This window comes from Desmodus rotundus, chromosome 8, assembly GCF_022682495.2.
Source record: "Desmodus rotundus isolate HL8 chromosome 8, HLdesRot8A.1, whole genome shotgun sequence".
Taxonomy (NCBI): domain Eukaryota; kingdom Metazoa; phylum Chordata; class Mammalia; order Chiroptera; family Phyllostomidae; genus Desmodus; species Desmodus rotundus.
This window is the reverse complement of record NC_071394.1, coordinates 1820737-1832862: the sequence shown is the minus strand read 5'-3', so window position 1 is coordinate 1832862 and position 12126 is coordinate 1820737. Positions and strand designations below refer to the sequence as shown.

Genomic DNA, 12126 nt, shown 5'->3' with positions numbered 1-12126 from the left:
ACCTAACTGCAAACAGAAGCCCAGCCGTGGGCAGACCTCAGGAACCCCGCTGGGGCGGGGGGCTGCTGTACTTGGCGGCACACAGCTCTCCCCAGATGCTGACAAGGACGAGAACCCACAGACTGATCCTGAATTCAGAATCCACTTTCTCCTGACCTGTCTGCTAATTTTATTAGACAACATAATTTTTTTTTAAAAAAATTGCTTCCTGCCTCAAAAAAAAAAATTAAACCAATAAAGTCAGACCCCTTGAAGGTCACACCTTCACTCATCAGCAAGTGGCACCTGGCAGGGCCACTGTGACCACACACTCATTTTCTGCCAGCCCTGGGGTTTTGTAAGCATTTCAGGGATGCTACAAAAGCATTCGGAAGCCCAGCTGAAGCCCCACCCTGAGAAAGGAGGAGGGCTGCCTACAGACCGAGGGTGCCAGCGCAGAGGGGCCGTGCTGACCTGGCCCGGGCGTTTCTGACCGCAGGCCGCAGTGCAGGGTGGGGCCTGGGTTGGCGTCCCACGCCGAGGGCACCGTCCAACTCTTACACATGGGAGAACAGGACCATGTGCCCCAAGACACTATGACGCAGACCGCACGACGGCCCCGTCACCATCAGGTCCCAGTCAAAGTCGAGTGGGCACGTACCAGGGCCCTGCTCCCACTCTCGTGTGTAGTAGCATGAGGTAAGGAGCCGCCGCCACCTCTTCCAGTGGCCAGCCGGTTGTCTCCATGTGACTTCTAAGTCCGTCCCCAGCACTTTGGGGTTCCTCCTTTACCAGGTATCTAACCTGCACCCACACATGGCTCTGTCTCTCAGTCTCCCGTGCGATAGTGTGCCACCTGCCTGTGTCTGTCACCAGAGCTGTAGGGGACAGCGAGAGCACTTGCGTGCCTGCAGAGGCGGGCCCTCCGCCACTCCCCCACCCTGCCCTTCCCTGGGTACTCTCACAGGGCTTTGTGTGGGCAGTGCGTGAGCTCAGGGTCTCTGAGAGCTTGGCTGGCTCCGGGGGAGAAAGCTTTGTTGGGGTTCTTATCGCGATTCCGTTAACTTTATGTCAGCCCACGGAGCATGGCTGTCACAGGCTGTGGCACCAACTGTCCCGGAGGAGACCCTTAAAGGTACTTCTACAGGTTTTGCTCATTTCCTAAGTTTCTTCCTAATTATTTCTCTTTTTGGTGGCTACAGTAAATGGGATTTTCTTGCCCCTTGTAGTTTCCAACTGGTAGGTTCGCATCCTTGAAAGTCAGTAAGTGGTTCCTCGGACATAACTCACATGCAGTGAGAATGTTCTGCCCAGTCAGTTTTCGCAGATTTACACTGAGATACGAAACGTCTGTAACATAACACCCTGGGAGGTCCCCTGTGTTCCTCCCTATCCAATTAAGGCTACTGATCTATTTTAATTTGATAGCCTAATTCTTTAATTGTCTGAGGACAAAAAACTATAACCAATATAACAACTTTATTAACCACTAAAACATGACTAGTCCCCAGCTCAGCTTCCTGGGGGTTATGCTGTATGCTCACGGGTACGCTGTTAGGGACTTGGCACTGAACTCACAGCCTGAGCTTACGGCCTAGTCCCACAGCACCTGCTCGGGGGCATGGGACCAGGACCCTCGTGGCACGTGGCTGCACCGTCCTGAGCACAAAGACTGGGAAAAGGAGTGTGAAGTCCTTCCCTTGCAGCACCCCCACTTCCTCTATTCCAGGGCCCCTTCACGGGGTGGGGGCAGCCACAGGGAAGGGAAGGAAAGCAGCCTTGAGAAGAAAAGGAAGGAGCCCGCAGGGGCAGGGCCGCGGGCCGCTCTCGGGTGAGCCAGGCACCTGGGCTGGTACGTCATCATGTTTAGGGGACAGTCAGATAATAGGAGACTGGGTTTACGCCCAGAAAATGACACCCAGTAAGTCATTTTCTTACAGCATGTGAATTGTGGGGAAGCCATCGTGTGTAAGCACCAGAGGACAAGCTGCAGTGTCTGCAAGCACTAACCCTGTCCTTCCGGAGCGCCCACCCTTCAGGAACAGCATGGCGAGGCAGGGCCAGGCGGGCCAGCCTGCTCTCCCAGCAAGCGCCGGCGGTTCGGGCCGCCTGAGAGCCTCCGGGGCTGCTGGAAAGCAGGCGGCAGTTTCAGGGGCGACCTCTTCCAGGGCCTTCCACTCCAAAGCCCAGAGAGACCGCTCGGACAGGCCGTGCAGGCCCAGAAACACTTCCCGACGGCTGGGCGCTTGGCGCCAGCAGCTCGGGCAGGGTTTGCAGATGCACCGAGATGAGTGAAACTGCAATTGGTCCGATCAACAGCTTCCTCTATTGTCCTGTTTCTAACTTAAGGGTGAGCGATGCCAAAACACGTGACTTCCTACAACTCGCTATGAGGAAAAGCTGGCAGTACATGGGACGTCCTCACGAGGTGGACTGCAGTCATTTCTGACAGGCACCCAAGCTTCGGGTCGAGCCCGAGGCTACCTGAGTCACAACACTCAACAGTGACATTATGCCAGCACAACTTTCGGAGACCGAGAACAGTTGTGTGGTGACTTCCAGCACCGCGTGCGCACACGCAGGGTCAGGGCACTGTGGGTGTGCGGTCAACGCCAAGGGCAACAGTGGTTGGTTTTGCAAACCCCCCACTCAACACAGGCTCGCCCACCCTCAAACACGGGTCTGGAACGCCACCACCTGTTAACTACTGAAGGCACCATTACTGACCCTGTCTCATACTGCCTAGTACCGGCCCGCCCGTGCTGCGCCCTCTCCAGCCAACCACAGCGAAGACGACGGCTCACGGACCACACAGAAGCCAGGGAGCAGACCCACAGCAGCAAGTGGGCAGGAAGTGCAGCGCTGGACCGAGTATAAAACAAGTAACACCACATCAGGCAAGCTCCAGGTGCCCGACACGGCTGACAGGAAAGCATTCCGACAGACCTGCGTATAAGGTTCTTTCCTGAGATCACTGGAAGAATCCCCGACTGCCATCCTAAAATCCGTGTGTCAAGAGCAGGACAAGACGAGCCACACACTGGGAGAAATTTTGCAAAAGACACACCTGAGGAAGAACTGTTATCCAAAATATATACACACACACAAAAGAGAGAAGAGGAGGAGAAAGAAAGAGAAAATGAACAACTTGATTAAAAAATGGGCAAGAAACTTGGACACCTCACCAAAGAAGATAAACAGGTGGCAGACGAGCACGCGCCAAGGACGCTCCACGTCACTGTCCCCGGGGAAATGCAGCCCCAAGCCTCGAGAGGCAGCACTGCACACCTATCAGAACGGCCCGACCCCAGTGCCGGCGGGGACGTGGGGCAGCAGGAGCGCCCACTTCCTGCTGGTGGGGTGCAGATGGGCGGCCACCCTGGAGGACAGTCCGGCCGTTTCCTACAAAGCCAAACATGCCCTCCCCGTGCGGTCCAGCACTTGTGCTCCTCGGTATTTACCCGAAGGAGCCGCCACTTACGTCCCCACAAAACCCGGCAGACAGATGCTCACAGCAGCTGTGTTCAGAGTCACCAAAACCTGGAAGCAGCCAAGGTGCCCTTTCCAGGGGCGATGGGCGGATACACTGTGGTCCGGCCCGACGATGGAGCACTATTCAGTCCGGAAGAGAAACGAGCTACGCCGCCGCGAAAAGGCAGGGAGGGACCTCGGCTGCATCGGACTGAGTGAACGAAACCAATCTCAATGTTTGTCTGCCCCCCAAATACCTGTGTTGAAATCCTTACCCCCAAGGTGATGGATCAGTAGGTGAGCATTTGGGCTGATGAGGTCAGGAGGGTGGGACCCTCATGAACGGAATTAGTGCCCTTCTGAGAGGAACCCCAGAACCCTCCGGTCCCCTCCTCCATGTGAGGACCCTGTGAGAAAGCAGCAATGCAACAGGGAGCAAGCAGCCTGCGACTGAAAACTGGTGAGTGTGTGGGACCTGTGAGGTGCGACCCTGCTGCTTGCAAGTCTGTAGCGTGCTGCTAGTGTAGCTGGAAGGCCTTCGTGGGGCTTGCTTTCTCAGCAATAAATCATGGACACCAAAGGCCTTCTGTCAGCCCAGGGGCTTCCTGTCCCCCTTGGCAGGAGGTGGAGGACCACCTCTGGTTCACCTCCCAGAGCTGCACTGTGGCTATAACTGTCTCTCCTGCCCTGGTGAGACCCAAGACCCCAGGGCTGGGAGAGCAGGATGGGACTAGGGGGCTCAAATGGGTCTGAGACAGGCAGGTGAAGTCATCTTGGGGCGGCGCTGACCCAGAGGCCCCACAGAGGGTCGAACCGCAGGACGCAGCCACAGGCCACATGCAGCATGCGGGGTGAACTGTGCATGCTTGGCGGGAGAGGAGTCGGGACCACAGCTCTTCTGAAAGGCACCAAGAGGTGTCTGAGGACATTGACCTTCCAGTGGCCGAGGCAAGGGGCCGAGCACCCAAGATTAACACTACCACTGCGGGGTCCTGGAGGTTCTTTGCTAGTTCACCTGGTACCCGACACCACTTTTCCATCTGCAAAGGAAAATACCAAAATTGCCAAGAGAGCCACAGGGTCCAACTGGGAAACCCTAGGGCCACCAGGACAGGGCCCGGCTGCAGGTTCCCAGGGTTACAGACCTGTCCAGATCTCTAGAACAGGCACTTATGGTGGGGGAACTGACCGGGGGAGAACAGCCAGCCCCCAGGTGAACACACTGCCTGACCGCACTCCAGACGCCGGAAGGCTCGGCTCTCCAGCAGACACTGCAGCCTGCCGCACAGCCGCCAGCACTGTGCGTGGGCCGTAGGCATGGACACTCAGGCATGGACCCGCCCCACACCCCACCCAGACACGGCCCAGCAGGCCCACTGCCCATCTCAATAAGCAGAACAGCAGACTGAGGCTGCACGGGCCAGCTCATGACAGCCCAGATGACAGGAAGTAGTTTTAACATTGGATCACAGCAAAGCACTTATTAGCCCACTTCCTAAAATGTTGGAAGGGGGCAGGTCAAGCACCATTTCAGACAGAGCCCATCTTCCTGTTCTGCTGAAACCGTCACCAAAATATAAGGAACAAGATGTGCGTCCCCATCAGAAGCTCCTTTAGGGGGGAAGTTACATGGAATAAGGACAAACTGCTCCCCAAAAAACCGCCTCTGCCACGTTTGCCTCCTGCTGGAAGGCGGACAGACGTGCTCCCTCGCTTTTCGCCTGACCTTTATGCAGTGCTCCTTGATTTGCACAACCGGCTGACAGAAGGGATTTTTGCTTTTTAGTTAAAAATCAGCGAAGGTTTTTTTTTCCTCCCCTTCTTCTCCATGTTCCTCGCCCTTGTTGCTCGCTGAAGCCACTTGAGTAAGAATGAAGCTTTGGCTGCCATGGCAACAAGCAGCACGCTTTACACTGCAGAGCTCCTGGAATCCCGGCCAGCCGCCTGCCAGGGGAACTGAGCCTCAGCACCAATCTGAAATGCCCAGGGAGCAACCGCTGCCAACAGCTCTGGATAAACCAGCGCTGCTCCGTCCAGGCGCCAGGCCAGGTACCGACAAACCCCGTCTCCATCGCTCAGGACGCGGGAGAGAAAGGCCGGGCACCAGCGGCCTAAAGACACTCACGACAACCAAGTGATATGCGAGAGTAAAAACTCTTCATGCTGCACACATATAATCGAGAACTGACCTCGAAGACACGGGCGTGACTAACCAACACCGTGAGAGACTGCCAGGATGTGGTGAGACCTTTTGACGGTGCTTGTATGTGAAACCCAGTGAAAGCAGGCTCCAGACTCTGGATTGACCCTCAGCAAAAACGGATGCAGCGCGCAGTGGAAATGGGAAACAACTGAGTGGGCTAACAATACGGAATTATTGGAATTACGGCCTGTGTGTCCGGTAAACACAAAAACATTGATGTTTTTAAAGAGGGGAAGTGTGAGATATAGTAAAAAATCGTCAAAATCGAAACAGGTTTTTTTTTAAAAAAGGTAAATTTTTGATGAACGGAGAGAACTTACACATGGCTTTACCTGGGGTCAAACTGACTCCTCCTTTCCGGGGCCATAAAGGACACACCGCCCCTCACCGACCTGGACGGCATGGCTTTGCTTAGCAAGGAAAACCATCCGAGGCCACACTCCTCAGCATCTCTCGAGGTTTACACGTGCGCACCAGCCCCTGCTCTGTCCCCCGGGACCCCCTGCCTCCCACCCTGTTCCAACTCAGGCAAGTGGCCAGGTGCAGGGAGGATGGCGGGGGTGGGGTGGGGGGTGGACTGCTCCAAGTTTCCTTAGCTGCATACACGAGACTATGAACCTGCATATTCTCCCCTCCACCTCCAGAGACAAGTAACCCCCTCAACCTCATTGGGAGGCCCCCGATTTCCTGTTTCATAGCTAAACGACCTGCTCTCCCACTATCTGGAGAAGTCAGCTATTCAGAAGGGGTGTGCGCACAGCATCGTGGAGAGCTGACGTGGCCAGTCGAGGACACATAATCATTGCCGCGGGAATGAAGTCGGACAGCCCCAGCGCCGTCAAACATGCCTTCTCAAAGACCGGAGTCCTCTCAACCGATACCACCAGCCTTCAAATGTGCACTCCCTCTTAAAAAGGAGTTCCCAGGCCGCCCTGCATCGTGCGAGGAGATTTCCCCACACCACCAGCAATTCTCAGACCCTGGCAGGGAGAGCAAAAACCAGCTCGATTCCGACACTGCCTCCCCAGAGACAGGCTGCACAGGTAAAGGCGCCGCCCCACGAGGCTGCCCTCCCCTGCGGAAGCCTGGCCGGAGCCCGGCCAGCTGTGCTTCTGCCCAGTGGGCTATAAATCAGAGATGGGGCCCCGGGACCACCTCCTTGGGTTCCAAGGTTTTTGCCTGAAAGGTTCAGAGAACTCGGGAAACACCATTTACCCACCAGATTCCTGATTTCGTCCAAAATCACATGAAAGAATACCAAAGGACAGCCAGATGGAGAGACGCACAGGGCGAGGCCCCTAACAAGGGAGCCTCTGTCCTCACGGAGCTCAGGGCCCAGCACGCCGGCATGTGGAGGCGGGCCTGTTCCAAGGACCAAGGAGCTGCCCTCGGGCTCTTCCCAGCGGCTCATTAGGAGTCCTGAGTCACTGGGCCACTGGCTACTGAACACCACCTCCGGCCCCTTGCCCCAACCCCAGAGTTGGGGGGCAGGGAGGCGGGAATGGGCCTAAAGGTTCCAGCCCCCTCATCACAGGGTTGGCTCTCCTGGCAACCAGCTCCACCCTTGGGTGCTTTGCGAAAGTCAGCTCATTCAAGTACCAAAGACCCCTTTACCAGTCTCGTACCTGGGAAATTTCAAGGGTCTGGGGAGTGGCAAGCCAGGGCCTGTGGACGAGACACAGGGACGCCTCGCGTTACGCGGTGTGACATTTAGGCGCGCTTTACAATGCTGAATCTCAGGTGGCTGAGACAGTGCCGGAGAGGCTAGCCACGCCAAACCGTCCCTGAGAGGGGTAGACTTGGGGGGGTCCTGGGGGGGAGGACAGCAGCCTGAAAGCCACCTTCGGACTCAATGAGAGGAGATGGCAGGCCCACGGAGTTGTGGAAGACTCGAGGCTGGTTGCCGAGAAGCAGCCCGGAAGCCGCCCCCCATCCGACAGCAGCACTGAAGTGACCAGGACTGCGGGCCTTGCAGCCGGCCCCAAGCTCTGGCACCCGGGACTATTCACTCCTGCTGGGTCCCTGGCAGGGCACTTCCCTCGGCTCCTCCTCCAGGTCTCCGTCACAGTGTCAGCCCCATCACCCTCTCATAGCTCAGATTTCACACGCCTGTATTAAGCCTTCTCCCCACTGGACTGAAGTCCAGTCCTCACCACCCCTACCCACAGGGCCAGGTGCAGTTCATTCCGGATTCTCCCACAGTGCACTGTACAAGGAGTAACTTGGGGTTGGCCTGGGCTGCTGGGCACGGTGCCCATCAGGGAGAAACAGGAGCCAACCACTCCCCCACTCTTCTCTCCGGGACGAGAGACGAGAGAAGCCCTGCCTAGGGTCAGGGCCGTGGAAGTGAGGAGCTCTGCTGCTGACCTGGTAGAGGGCCAGCACCCTCCCCTGCCTAATGCCGGGCAGCCCTGGACTGCTCAGGCCGAAGGCCTCACTGGGGTGTCTCAGTTGAAAACACCAACAGGCACCTCCCCAACTCATTACCCTGCGGGTGCTGACACCGCCTGAGCCCTGTACTCCGGGCTCGGACTGCTGCCTGTAAGCTGGCACCGGCCATGAGCGCCTGAGCCGCAAAGGAGGGCCATGACCTCTGGCGTCCGCCACCCAGGTGGGCCCTGGAAGGGCTGGCTGGATCCAAGCACGTCAGAGGTCCACACGCCGCCTTCCAGAAAGTAAGGCCCACAGGAGACAGCGCGGGTCCCGCAGCCAGTTCAGGAGACCAGAGGGATCTGCTGTGCGAGCAGGAGGCCACAAACACAAAGGACACCGACTCCCCGAAGTGTGACAGCCGGCCGCTAGGCTGGACAGACGCTGTGACAGCGGGACCAGGACTCACTGACCGAAAACCAAGCAGACAGAGGAACCCTCGCTGCTTTTGGTAAGCTCGGCGCAACGTCGGGATCCAAGGGGCCACCACGACAGGGCTCCAAATAGGCTGGGTGTCCTCCCGCTGGAAACGGGGAGACTCAGTCACCACACCCCGGCAGAGCCTGGGGCCAGCCTCTGGGCGAGGGACTTCCCACAAAGGTAGGGGCGGCGACTCTCCCTCCCTGGGGAAGAGGAGAGGGTTCTGGAGGTGGAGTGTGGTGACAGCTGCGCCACAGTGTGGGCGTGCTTCACGCCCCGGAACCGCACCCCTTTAAAACGGCAATTTTCCTGTTAGGTAGCCTTCACCACACTGTAAAGTCAATGAGTGTCGTACGAGAGACATATCTAGAAAATGACCTGGAAGTCACGTTAGCAAAAAAGAGGGTTTTTTCCCCTACAGGAACCCAGGGCACCCCCAAAGCGAATTCAGCCAACCAGTAATCTTTTCAACGTGGATGCCGAAACCCTGGAGCATGGACAGGGACAAAAACACGCTGGCGCAGCTGTGTGGGGACGGAAGGAAGATGTGGGACACACAGCCACCCACAGCACGGAGCGCTGACCACACGCCCAGCTCAGGGAATGAGTCAGGAGGAGGGGAGAGACAGACAAACAGAAAGAGACAAGCAGGGACAGAAGAGGTGGGGCAAGTCAGCAGGACAGAGTGAGTCAGCTGACCCAGGAGGAAGTGCGGCCCGGCTGTGGTCAGGTTAAACGCAGCACAAACAGGGCTGGGGGGGGGGGGGGGGGGGGGAGGCTCGCAGGGGGCCGGCTCGGGCAGGGACCACTCGGACCTGCCGGAGGGAGGCCAGGTGAACACAGCAGGCCGAAGGCCTCTGGCGCAGTTCGCCCTGGCCCCTGTGCCCCCGCCCCTGCTCAAGAGCCCAGCCTAACACCCTCCCCGGTGCTCCCCAGACCTGGTGAGGTCTGACTCCCCTCCGGACCGCCCTCTCGCCAGTCCTGCAGGCCCCCATCACTGTGACTGTCCCTGTAGACACCCTGCAGGGTCCTGTCTCTGGGCTGCGCTGGCACCATCCCCACCTCCTCCCACCCACACCTGCGCCCACCCCGCCCACCTCGTCGCCTGCCCTGTGCAGTGCCCTACTGTTGGGGCTCGGCCAGAGCGGAGCACACTGGTCTGCAAGGAGGGCTGCTGGGCAGAGGACACAGCTTCTGGGTTAGCTCCAGAAAGTGGCTCCTTTCATTGAAAAGTAACAGCCTCAGGAAAGGTTTTTACTAGACTTTTTTTTAAGGTCTAAGTTCACTGTCAGTGTCATTTTCCTTCAGACCCGAAACTCCCGGCCACTTGTGGACAGGGCCCTCTACCTACCCTGCATTCTGGGGTCCACACACCCTTTTCTCTCGCAGTGAAGCCAGCGTTCCCTCTGGACAGAGGTGTCTCCAGTTTTAAAGGGACAACTCACACAGAGGCAGGGCTCCAAGTACAAAAGTCACATTCCGCAGAAGCCTGCCAGTTGTAAAGTGAGGGGCACCTGAATGTATGCCCCATCGGCCCCCCTCCCCCAGCCCACGCAAACGCTTGCCAGGAACAAACAAACACGGCCGCGATAAAAGAGCTCTTTACAAGGACGGGGAACAAGTCTACTGCTAACAAAAACTAACTGTTGAACTAAAGGTTGCAAGTTCAAACACAATCTGGCAACTGTAAACAGTGCCTCAGTTTATCGCCGCAACAATAACTCCCTTTCAGAGATTGATAAAGTTCTCTGCAAACACTTGCCCCCCCAGCATTTTTAAGATACTTCGCAGGATAAATATTAACTCGGGACTTGCCTACAAGAGAAGTGAAAGCTGCCAAAAACGCAGTTTTTGAAAGAAAAGGAGAAGGAGCAGCCTGGGCCAGAGGGCGGCTCCCCTCTGGCCTTGCCCTGGGCCACCTGGGCACCCGGCAGAGAGGACAGGGCTGCAGCCCTGGCCCCTGACTTGGCACAGCACCAGGCACTCAGCAGACAGCTCCCCCACCCCTGCAGACAGAAAGGACTGGAAAACAGAGCTAATTAAAAGGAGGGATCCTACGGTGGCTGCTGGGATGGAGAACAAGAGGCGCAACAGCTTAAATTTCAGTTAGACTTGATTTCGTCAGAGACAGTTACGCGGCCGGGGTGACCCAATGCAGAACGGCGAGCAGAAAGCGGGCCGCCCCCAATGCCACAGGGGCCTGCCATCGGCGGCCACCCCCACACGAGGACAGGCCAGGTGGGCATGTCGCAGGTGGACCTGTGGGGTCATTTCTCACCACTAGACTCCAGATGTCACTTACGTTAAGGTCACCTGGGAGAGCTCTTCACATTCCATACGATGGTCTGCACCCCCATAGACCTGGAAGCAAACTCAGAACAAAGCCGGGCACAGCACAGGTGACGTGAAGGGCTTCCCCAGCGAGTGGCCAGCTCAGTGCAACCACGAGCAGCCTCTGGGGTTATGGAGCAGGGTGGGGGGCGGAGGTCAGGCTCAGCCAGGGTCCCACTGCCAGGCCCCGGGACCCCGCAGCGCCGAGCACCCTGTTCCCCATGGGTACACTTGGACAAGTTCGGCTTCCTCACCTGACTGCAGGGAGGTCCGTCGAGAAACGGCAGCCAAGTCGCCTGCAGCAGCTGCGTTGCCCACCACCCTCACCCCCAGTTCCTGTCTGCACATGGGACCAAAGCCACAGGACACTCCCAGGATGGGGTAACCACCCCGCGCCTAAACGCCGTGTGCCCTCCACCCACAGTGCAGGGCGGCTATGACGGGGGCCCTCAGGCCAGAGGCTGAAAACCCCCCAGGGAGTCAGTCCCTGCTCACCTGCACCAGGCCCTGTGGCGTCGCGCTTAGGGTGCAAGAGACGGACAGGTGGACGGCACAGGGGAGTAGAAAGAAAGGGTCATCTGGTGGTGATGCCACCATTGGTGCAGTGAGGGTCTGCACCCAGAGTCACCACTACCGGGAATAACTTTTTTGAAACAAAAACTTAGGTTGAGTGTTTCTCCTCAGTTTACCAGAAGCTGTGCGCAGCATGCTAAGTCCCTGTCTGGAGCTCGTTCGACCTGTGACAGCAGACTTGTCCTCTGCACACCCCTTCCCGGCCCCTGCGAACGCTGGCAAGCAGGCCGGGCGGTGGGCAGGGCACACACAGCACCTCGTGGCCTAGGACAGGCCCCACCAAGGCGCCTAAGCCGAGGTAGAAGGGTCAGAGAGAGCTGTCTCCCAGAACTGCAAAGCCAGAGAAAGTTGAGCCGAGGGGCGAGGGGGCGGGCTGTGCTCCGAAGCCCAGGCCGGCACAGGGACGCAGCGCAGCGCAGGCCTCAGGCTGGGTTTTCCACAGGGGTGGACAGCTGGCTTGCCTACCTGTGGAGGGCGCTTCCTCGTGATGGGGACACCACCGAGGACAGCACAGAGGACTCAGCCAGCCTGGGCAGGGTGCTATGCAGCAAACCCAGGGCTGGGAGGCCAGGAAGGAGCTGCCGGGCAAGGGCGGGGCAGGAGCATAGACCCAGAGAGCCTGGAGCGCCCCTGGACTCGGGACGGCCACCCGGCCGTAACCGGGCTCCACGTCGAAGTCCAAGGTGGCCGGGAAGAGCTCAGAGCCGGGCCTGCCTAGG

The 12126-nt window shown here is 58.1% G+C and overlaps 1 protein-coding gene across 8 annotated transcripts in view; it reads right to left on the bottom strand.

Moving 5' to 3' along the window:
• The window catches only part of SLC45A4 (solute carrier family 45 member 4), a 54431-nt gene that overhangs the window by 24472 nt on the left and 17833 nt on the right, over positions 1-12126 (bottom strand). For 3 of the 8 annotated variants that reach the window (XM_045181433.2, XM_045181432.2, XM_045181428.2), the window contains exon 1: positions 9855-10002. The exons of 4 other annotated variants lie outside the window; for them this stretch is intronic. The gene's annotated coding sequence lies outside the window, so the exon portion shown is untranslated. Of the gene's footprint in view, positions 1-8496; positions 8629-9854; positions 10003-12126 lie in introns of those variants that run through there. One more of the 8 variants, XM_024572239.3, reaches the window with a different exon arrangement.